The following is an 11,430-nucleotide window of genomic DNA, read 5'->3' as shown; positions in this document are numbered from 1 at the left end:
TTAGAAGATGCTCGTGATGATGTTACCAACAATAAGCCATGAAAATAACTGAACATCAGACGAGTCCATTAATTAACAAAAATGTGCGTTCTTTACAATATTTTTGATGATAAATTGCTGTTTGTCAGTAAAAGTTCTGCTTTAAATAGAGGATTGGTATTTTGAATTATTTCCTGTTGATTGTAGGGTTAATTAGAGGTAATGTTGAGCCTGGGTTTTCTTTGTTGTGTGTGTACATAGTCTGGTTCTTATCTAAATTTAAGAATAAGCAGAAATGTATCTACATAATTTAATTGAATACAATAATTTGGTAGCATAATCAGAGGCAGTTAATTTGAATGTTGTCTGCCTTCTGTAAGAAATATCACAACAGTCTCAAGGAGGAAAATGTAGGCTGTGTTTGACAGGAGGAACAGAAAAGTACTTCTTTCCATTTTTTCACAAGGCTGGCCAAAATGTATTTCTGTATATGGCACCAGACCCCAGGGTTACACCACTCTTATATCAGTCAGATGACGGAAACTCGATGATGAAAGAGAATAGAGATAGAACAGGCAGCAGGGAAGAAGGAGAGAAGGAACAGGATGTGAGGAAGGAGGGAGGGTTTCAGAGACACAGCAGTGTGTTAACGGGAGCCAAGCATGGCAAATTGGACTGAATTTTCCGCCTGTGCGATTTCAATACACAAACGCAGGCGTACATAACCATGCTTAATAAGTGCCGGGCTAATGCATTGTATAATCTCCTCTAAATTAATATGTTAGACACAATTGCCTGGTAATTAATTCCTGTCACAGCGTATCCAAATGAGAAGATTTATTCAGTTCTGTCAATCATAAAACCCTGGAGCCTGAGGCAGATTATTGCCCAGCATGCCGTGGCCGTGTCAGGATGATGATGAGGTTATGTGTTGTAGTGTATCGCTGGTATGTATAAACATCCATTACCCGGACCTTTAAAGGGCCAGTGAGAGGGCCGGTCATCAAACAAAGGTCATTGTGATGACGGGATGAAGGCAGCAGCCTTTGTTTTACGGCTTCATAAAGAACATAACGTCTCCATGGGCTCTTCAACCGTCCAGCATCCACCCACCATTCAGTTACAGGACTCTTCCTTTCCCACACTTGCCTCTCTCCCTTTTTGTGTCATAGGATTCCTTTTAGGCGAAACTGCAGCTGCGTTACAACCCCGTCAAAGACAAGCATGAAGACCCCCAGATTTTTACTTCTGCAGCTGAAGTCTTAAATGACTGTGAAGTAGCAAGTGTAAACTAGTAATTAATGCCTGGATGAATTGGGTTTCCACATCCAAGGTTGAAATTTGTGAGATTGTGAGACTTGTGAAGTTCACAGACCCTCACATGGACAATTTTTTAATATATTTTTTGCAGATTTCCCAAAATACTGCTCTTAACTTTGCTCTCATTTGGCCGGCATGAATAAAAATGTTTATTCATGATGTTCATTCATTTTTAATGATACATCCTGCTTGTGGACACATGGTTCTGTACTTCCTGGCAATGTGGTCGCATGTATTTAGTGGCTCTTTAGAAAGAAAAAGGTAGAATATCCCACTGTAAACAGTTTCCAAGCACACAAAGAGATGATTAACAGAATCAGATGGGCCATCAATAGACAGGTGGTGGTGGGTCAAAACAGATATTGCTTCATTTTAAGATGTTATGAGCCAAAAGTTTTGGAAACCACCGGACTAGAATACTGCAAGGGCTTGAAGTTTTACCCCGCACCCCATCTAACATGATTAATTCCAGCTCCAAACCACGATTTAATGTTAAAACAATTAGCTGGACCAAAAACATAAAAGTTGAGGATGTCTGGATATTTTTCCATTTTTTTTTTCTGCCCTAACTGATTAACTGAAAAAATAATCAAAGGACAAATTAATGATGAACACATTTGTTTATTGCTGCCCTATTTAACAGTAACTACGGCAGACAATAGAAACAGAGGAAAACAGGCAACTGTTCCCCAGTTACGACAAACTCAGGGACATGACATTGACTTCCATTCATTTTCTGGAGACTTACTGTAGCCAGAAACATAATTACTACTGTCCTAACACTAACCTTCACCTAAACCCAAGTCTTCACCCTAAAATTTAATGATTTACATTATGAGGACTGGCGTGTGTGTCCCCACAATGTGAGTGATACATTTGCACACTCACACACATGCACACCCGGATGCAAGCAGAGTTTCTGCACACACAGAGCCAAAAGACATTTCACTTTGCAACTATTTGCTCATGCCTGGTGCTGGTTTGAAAACACACACACACACACACACACACAGAGGCCTGCAGGCGTATGGTTTTTCTTTATTAAAAACCAGAAAGCGCAATTAGCGGCAGAATACACTTAACCCTGTAGCACTCCCTCAGCTCGAGGATATATTGCTTCTTCCTCTCCATTATTAAAAATATCACAGACATGAGAGGAGGAGGGGAGCAGACAGGAAATATCACAGCTACATGTTTAGCAAGTGGAGGTTGAGAAATGTGTTCTGTTTAGTGACGGGAAGGCAGGTGTCACTTTGTGTGTGTTTAAGTGTGGGACTGGGAGTCAATGTGTCTTTGTCTCTGTGCTTTTGTTCATGGGGATGTTGTGAGTGTTGTGGAGGTGATGTGAACTATGACAGCATCAATCCCTTACTGACTGCCACACATTGTTGAAATATGTGTGTGTGAGTCTGTGTAGCAGCTGTGTTTTTCAAGGACAATTTTTCAACCTACTTGGATGTCCGTGAAACTGGCACCATTAGCATATTGTGATTTCAACTCTGGCTATGAAGGTAGAGGAAGAACCAACACATGTTTGTTTCATTTATAGCAAATTTTATTCTGGTTTTAAATGAAACCACAGCAAATGTAATATTTTAAGTTTCTCACGGTTTCTCAAGTCTCACGGTCAGGACATAATCATTCATTAAAATGAAAAGAAAATGCAGTGTTAGTGTGTGTTGTAATAAACTGTAAAATTTTCCACTCATCTCCAAAGTTGCTCCTTTCTACTCCGCTCTTTCACTGCAGTGAAGTGTCTATAAATCACACTGTGTGAAGTGTTCTGGTACAGACAAAATGACAAAATGTTCTAATGACCTACACAGTGAAGTCTATCCAGTATGTGAAGGTGAAAACAAACTTTTGCCCTTAAAATCAACACCTTGTAAGAACGTGAGGAGAAGGCACAGGGAGGTAATGCACTGTTACAGCAGGCCCACTGAACACTGCTTCTGTTGTTTTCCATTGCTGTTGCTGTGTTGCGTGCGGAGTTGTCCAGTGTTATTTTCAGGCCTTCGGGTCTACCATGTTGCTCATGGTTCACAGCTTGTGGTTTCACCTCTGTTTCTCTCAGTCAGACAGAAATTTTCTGCTGCAACCTGATGTGCAGTTCAGTGATCCAGCGGTGACTCACACAGCAGAACATGGTGTCTGTGTCGCCTCCTTCTGTCAGGGCCACAGACACAGGCGGAGTTTGTGTGTTGTCCACGTTGTCTCCGGGTTACATGCGCTCCCTTTTTTAAACTTTTTGAGTTGAACTATGACCTGCATTTTTTCCTCATTGACTTCATGAGTCATGTTTTGCATGTTTTTATTGTTGAAATGCAGCCAAACTCTATATAAAAACTATAATAAAGAAAATACTGAGATGTGACTTTTATCAGTCAGGTTTCTCAGGTAAATTTCCTACCTCCAACTCTCTCTTTTTCAGCCCTTGGCGCCGATGTGTCTCCATCCGCCATCTCTTCTGAATTTAGCTTATTTCCACTTTTGCTTCCTTAATTAGTGACACCGTTAGCTTTGGATGGATGATTTCCAGGACTCTAACCACACTCTGCATGTCACACACTGTGTTGTCCTAAATCATTCAATATGTGCTCCTTTTGATTGTCCAGACCAAACAAAGAAAATGTGCATGTTGATGGAAATAGTTGTTAAGTATGGGGTGTATATGTTGCAAACCTCTCTAGGTCTGTTCCCAGCTGAAGCACTGTGCTCGCAGCACATAGAAGTTAGAGTAGAGCATGAAGATGTCTTGCATTAAATATCCTCAACCAGCTGCCATCCTGACTACAAAACGCTGTCTCACATCTCTTCAGTCAGCCTCTCACATACTGTATCTAAAGACCCTTTCCTCCAAGTATTGGATTTCTCAAGATAAAAATAATTAAAACGGAGTGTGAGATTTGTAAATGAAACATTCACATAGCCCGGGGCTCTGCAGCAACCTGAGAAACTGAAGAGGGCTCTTGATGTGTGGTGATATGTCTTGAAGATAAAAAAAAACTGATTCTAGTTGGACCTGCACAGATACTACAGCAGACAGTGATAAGAAACCTAGATAAGATGTTTACATGCCACAGTTTCCCTGTTTGCTTCTGAATAACCGAGCCAGCCTATTTCTCATAACCAGGATAAGGATATACTGATTACATCTGATCACATGTGCAAACATCACTGATCTACTATAAAAAGTATTGTAACCAGGAAGTTTATGAGACCAGTAGCAAGTTATTTCCTACTTAACCTTTCATCCTTCCTGCGATTACTTTACATTTATATAGTCCTATCTTTCTTTGTGTATATATGTATAATTTCACTGCCACCAAGGTTATATTTTAGATTAGGTTCTCATATTTAAATGTGGTGTCCTCCATGTTAACCACACAGAAGAGGAGAGGCAGAGGGATTTTTTTTTATTATTTATCTAAAAAAAATACTCGTATTCTTGAATAGAAATAACTAGAAAATGTCATCCTAATTTCCATCTTACCCTCCTGAAGTTCCAGCCCTGATTGAATGATGGAAACACACTGATAAAATTCCTCTCCCATTTCTCCTCCCACTCTCATTCCAATCCTTCTCTGTGCCAAAACAGCACAACACAATAATGAGATTACAACGCTGATTGTGTGTGGAGCTGGACAGCGATGCACAGATTTTAAAAGGTTGTGTGCTAGACACACACACACACACACACACACACACACACACACACACACACACACACACACACAGCATTTATATTTTCTCTTCTGGTGTTCGGTGGTTTTATCCAGAAGCTGAGAACTGGATGGAATGGAATTAAACTTGAGATCATTTCACTGTGAAATCTTTTCTCTGTCTGTCCTTTTCTCGTAGTCCTTTTTGTTTGTTAATAATTAATTATTTCTCCCATTTTCTCTTTTTCTCCATCTTTATTTGCCACAACAAAAGACAAAGAAAGAAAAAACACCAAGCTGAGAGTAAGAGAAAAACAAAGGGTAGGAGTAATAGGATGGGGTGGGGGACGAGTAGTAGACTAGGACTAGTAGTACAAGCACGAGGAGGACAAGCACTAGAATTACAACTAGCAGTAGGAGTTGTAAGATGAGGTGGAGGACGAGTGGTAGGAGTTGGACTGGTAGTAGGACTAAGAGGAGGACTACAAGAAGGAGGAAGACTAGTAGGATGAGTATGAGAAGGAGGAGGGGAAGAGAACAAGGACTAGTATTTAGGACTACTATTACTAGGAGTACCACGAGCAGGAGAGGAATGAGCCGTGGGATTAGTAAAGGAATAGTAAGAGCGGGAGGAGGACTAGAACTAGGACTAGTAGTAGGGGTAGAAGAAGGACTTTGAGGAGAAGCTGGACTACAAGGAGAAGAAGGACTAGGAGGAGCACTAGTAGGAGGAGGACTAGTAATAGTAGGTAGCGGTAGTAGAAGGAGGAGGAGAACTTGTAGGAGGAGGAGGACCATTAGGAGGAGGAGTAGTCATGATTATGGTGGCAGCAGTAGAATAACAATAGAAGCAGTTGTTATAACCTGTTATGTTGAATTCATTTTGGACCCAAAACTCAGACAAACACCTTCTGACATTGATAAGATGTCGAGATGGAGCCTCAGCCTCAGGGGTCCAGGAAAAGAGAATGGAGACAGACCTGAGTCTGGTGAGGGGGGCTGCAACTTTACTGTAGTTTCTAATGAAACAAATCTAAAAGTTAGCAAAGCCTAAGAACCTCTGAACTTGATGATGGGTTTGGGCCACTCAGCCACTTCTCTGATCTTCTCTGGATCTGTCCACACCTGCCTGCTCTCAATGATGTAACCCAGGAACTGACTGACAGTACTGGAGTAAAATTCACACTTCTCTGCCTTCACAAAGAGCTCGCTCTCCAGAAGCCTCTGAGGGACCTGGCAGACATGGGAGATGTGGGCTGACATGTTTTGGGAGAAGATGAGAATTTCATCAAGGTCAACAAACACAAAGCGATTGAGGGGATCTCTCTCCACATGATGTGCATTTCTAACATGCAGCTTTGTGAACACTGTGGGACCATGGGGACACTCAAAAGCAGAGTTGATCAAAGACAGAGGATAATTGTTCTTAACAGTGATGTTATTCAACCCATGGAAAGCAATACAAAGGCACAGAGTGTGGTCTTTCCTAGTGACAAAAAAACCCCAGCACCAATAGGGGAGGAAGATGGTCAAATAATACTTGCAGCCAGTGAGTAGTTTTGTCTATGACCTCTTTCGGGATGAAAAGGATTGTGAAGCCTACTAGTAGTAAGAGAGGCACCAGGGAGGAGATCGATGGCACAGTCACAGGAGCGGTGAGGAGGTGGAGTCTTTACCGAAGCCTTACCTACATCTTGGTATTCAGTGGGGACAGTGGACAAATCTGGAGGCTCAGGACTGGGAGAAGCAGATTGCAGGCAGGACAAACTAAAGTCCAGCTGACTATCTTCCCAATCAATACAGGGATTATGTTGTTTAAACCAAGGGTGACCCAGACCTAGGGGTGTCTGAGGAGCAGAGATAATATTTAGTTGAATAATCTGCCAATGATTGCCAGACAGGACCATGGACACAGGAATGGTTACCTGGGCCAAAAATCTCCCATCTAGAGTACAAGCAATGAGCGGGGATTCAAGCTGGCTGAAGGGCCAAATCACTATCCAAAAGACTGTGTTCTGCACGGCAAGGAGACGCAAGGTGAACAGAAAGTAGCTTGAATTTTCAGTCTGGGTTTTAGAAAAGGCTGACCCGAACCACAGCTACTGGTGAGCGATGTCTTTTGGCCAAACAGGACAGGAAGCAAAACAAAAAACCAAAAAAAATGGCAAAATTGTCCACAGTACAGGCACTCACCCTCCATCATCCTGTGGAGCTGCTCAACAGGAGAAAATTGAGCTCTGTCTAACTGCCTGGGCTCTTCTTCAGAGGAGATGGGTGGAGATAGAGCTCAAGCCAAGAGGAATGAATGAACTCCCGATCATGCGAGAGATGGTGGTGAGGGATGAGGTGAATGGAGGATGGGAACATCCCACCTTTTCCCTGTGCCACACGAAGGCGATTATAAAGCTTGATGACTCAAGAAACAAGAGAGTCAAATTTAGTGGATTCATCATGAGAAAGCAGTTCATCCTGTCATTATTCACTGAGTCCTTTAATAAAAAAAAAAAAAAAAAAAGCACCCTGTAGAGCCTCGTCATTCCACTTTGAGTCTGCTGCCAGCATCCTAACCTAAGAGTGACAAAATACTAGTTTGCATTAACTGCCTCTGGCCAAACCAAAACTCCTCCTCTCATGAGTCCCATAACTGAAGAAGGAAACCCCAACATTGTACCAGATCCCCAGTGAAGGGTGGAGGGGACACAAGTGGTGGAGCTGGAGGAGCACGTTGAACGGCTTGCGCTGCAGAGACTGGTAAGGAGAGTTGAGATGATAACATAACCACTTGATTAGATAACTGAGTGATTTGATTTACTGTAGCCTGGTTGCTGTCAGACAGGGTCAAAGGAGTTGTTTGTGATGTCCTGGTAATTTTCCTTGGCTGGAAACTGCTTTCTGAATGTTTGCTGTTTCCGGGTCTGAGTCTGCTGTCCATGCTGGCCAGATCGCTCTATTAGGTTGAACTAATTTTGGAGCCAAAAGCAGAACTCAGAGACATGGCTTGTGATAGTTTAAATGCAGATTTACTGATAAGATGTTGAAAAGGAAGTCTGAAGAGCTCAGCCAGAGTGAGCTGAGTGGTCGGCTGGAAGGCAGATTGGCAAACGCTGGGCGAAGCAGGCAAAGACCACAGAGAAATAATGAACCTGAGGCACAGAACAAGGATGAAACTAGATTCAAGCAAACACCAGGAAAATGCTTAATTAGGCTTAAACTTGGCCGTAACCTAGCACGACATTGGCAACCTTTTGGATATATATACTGCAGGAGCTTGATGAGTGGATGGGTTGCAGGTGTGCAGGTTGATTGCTAGCGGATGGGAAAACAAAGCACCACGCCTCACCAAACACACACAAACACAGTGAGAGAACAAACAGCAGACCAACAAGAATCACAAGAGAGGAATAAACAACAGTAACACTAGGAATGAGGGAGACGTGCAGCCGGACCATAACACAACTCTGCTATTGGCAACTATTGATAAAAGAAGTGGCGGCAGTAATAAATACAGGTAAAGGCAGAAGTAGTAGAAGGAGTAATGGTAGAGGCAGTACAGTAGATAAACAAGCAGTGGGTGTAATAATGGAGGGCTGTTTGTGGTGGAAGTAATATTAGCAGTGACTGACCAGAATTATATGAACGAAACTTGATATTGATTATTTTATACTATTGTTTGCTATTGAATCTCTCTGATGTTGCATGTCAATGTGTTAAGGGCTTCTTGTAGGCAATCAGTGGTCGTATTGACCCACACTCCTCCAACCCCCTCAACCCCACAACACACACACATACACACACAAAAACACACACTTTCACCATCTCCTCCTTTACTCCAGCTCACTCCTCCTTCCCCTCTTCCCTTCTCTGGTCCTCCAGTGGCAGACTAAGCTGTAAAAATCAATGGGGAAAATGTCCTGGAACAGCCGATCTAGAAGCCATCTGGCCCTTGTTGTCCACAGAGACCGGCAGTATGTCCCCCAGGGACAAGGCACGAGGAGAAGAAGCTGAGACAGAGAGAGAGAAGAAGGCCAAGCACACAACAGCACAAAGGAAGTGTTAACTCAATAACGCACACATTTTCAGTGTGGGCTACACATCATGTGGCTGTTACATAAGAGATAGAGACAGATATGTGGAAGCACACATTAGATAGACAGACTAGTTCTCTCAAAACATAAACAAGCTTGATAAAGCTTTTAAGCTTATTGCATTTGATTGGTCCCTCAGTCATCTGGGTTTGTGGCGTGCGCTGACTTAATACACCAAAAAACAACTTGTTTTTGTTAGACTTCGACTGTTTCTGTATTAATCCCAATTTGGGAAATGATTCTGTTGCAGTAGCAATTTAAACACACAGACAAACACAAAATATAAATAACAACTGTTTAAAAATGTGACAAAGTATATAAAAAAGAATAACAGCAGTTAAAAATATAACTACGTATAATATATGATATAACAGAAATACAGTTAAACTAAGTATATAAACAAGTATTGACAGTAGTTCCAAAAGAAAATTTTGTGCAGTTGTAGATGATAATGTAAACTTTCTGCATGTAGCCAGTCCAGCCTCCTGCTACTTAGTGTCACTTATTCAGATTCAAATAAGTAAAACACTGATCGATTGGCTCTCCGAAAACAAGTTAGCGTAATCCTCCCTCAACTTTGATGGAACATGGATTGGAGCTGGAGACGTTTTATTGTCTCTCAGGTGACATCTTGACCTTTAATAACACTGCATCCATCGGTGATCAAGCTTTCTCTGCAACGCTGAAACAAAGTGCCAGAATGCATTGCTCTCCAGGTTTTGTTAAAATCAGAGCAGCGTTGTCTGAGACGGCACATTTGAGTTTCAAATTCTGACCTTTTAATTATTGCATCCTCATTAATCCAGTTAATGTAATTTGTAAGAGTAGCTGGATGTGTGCGTGTCAGTCACACCAATGCTGTCAGAGGTGGATTTAGGTTTCAGGAACTGAAAGTTACTGATGACTAAAATACAAAATTGTAGTATAACATGAACAGTATGTAGCACAAGTAGCGAGAAACAAAAAGGAAATAAAGGAAATTTGGAGAGAGAAAAGTGAAAACTGAAAGCGAAAGCAGAAGGAACTAAGAAAGGAAACAGCGCGAATGAAAATGGTAAAAGGAGAACAGGAAGAGGGAACATGAAAGAAAAGGGAAAGAAAGGATGAGAAGGAAAAATGAGAATATGGCTTCAGGTGAAGAAGAAAATTAGGTAGAATGAAGGAGGGGACGAAGAAGAAAATGAGGAAAGATAACAAGTAGAGGAAAGGGATGAGAGGAAAGTGAAGTGTGTGTCAGCAGCAGACGAGCTACAGGCCCAATCATCTTGTAAGAATTTAACAATACCAGTTTAATACAACGAGGCAGCCCATCAAACGTTTTGAGAGCCTGTTGGAAATGATTTCTGACATCTGATCATTTAAAAGGCTTTGTGATTGTCTGTAACAAAGCAAACATAGGAGCCATTTTCTCTGTCTGTCTGTCCGTCCTCAGGGCTCAGGCTGGTATTGGATTAAAAACTAAGAGATCGAATGTTGATGTCAGACAGATCACTGACATATTATATCATGTATTAGTGATTAATGAACAGTCAGTACAGACCGACCAACAATTTACCACATTAATGAGGGCTTGTTCTCTTCAAGACACCACATTTACAGAACGTATCTGAACCTCTGAACCATCAGAATTGTAAATCATATATTGAATTTTAAAATTCCCAAAAACCACAAACCAAACATCCTAAAAACAGAATTCTACAAAACAAATATACCAATTTGTTTTGGAAAGAAGTGAAACTCCCACTGACAGACGAGGAAAATGAGACTTTTGTAACTTGTTGTCTGCTAGCAGAACCATGCTAGTTGGGTTAGCTCCTGGATCTACAGCTCATACAGCAAGTACGGTCATCGCAGCCAACACGAAAGCTGAAGAAGCCTCTGGTGTCACTTAGATGCCAGTAAGTCACCAGTGAGGTACACTGGACACTGGACAGAGAGCGGTGGATTGTCGTAAAACTGTGTGCAAACATTATTTAACTAAACAGCATCACTTGTGTGTCTCTATGACAGATGTGGCAAATAACAGCTGTCAGTCAGTTGTAGCTGTCCTGTATAAACAAACACAAGATGCATCACCCGGACATGATCCACTACGCCGACAGTCAGTCTCACCGCTGATGGATGAACCTGCACATCTACAAAGCTGCTTAACTGTGAACTTCAAAGTCAGTCTTGACTGCAAATACATATAATCTATAGAACTGAAAGCTCCAGTGTGTAGGATTTAATGGCATCTAGTGGTGTGGTTGCAGATTGCAACCAGCTGAATACCCCTCACTTCACCCCTCCCTTTCCAATTCACCAATAACCAATGACAGGCCAGTGTTTGGTTTGTCCTTTCTGGGCTACTGTAGAAACATGGCAGTGCAGCAGTTCAATAAAAA

Source organism: Chaetodon auriga, chromosome 13 (genome assembly GCF_051107435.1).
Source record: "Chaetodon auriga isolate fChaAug3 chromosome 13, fChaAug3.hap1, whole genome shotgun sequence".
NCBI lineage: Eukaryota > Metazoa > Chordata > Actinopteri > Chaetodontiformes > Chaetodontidae > Chaetodon > Chaetodon auriga.
Note: the sequence above shows the minus strand (reverse complement) of the source record.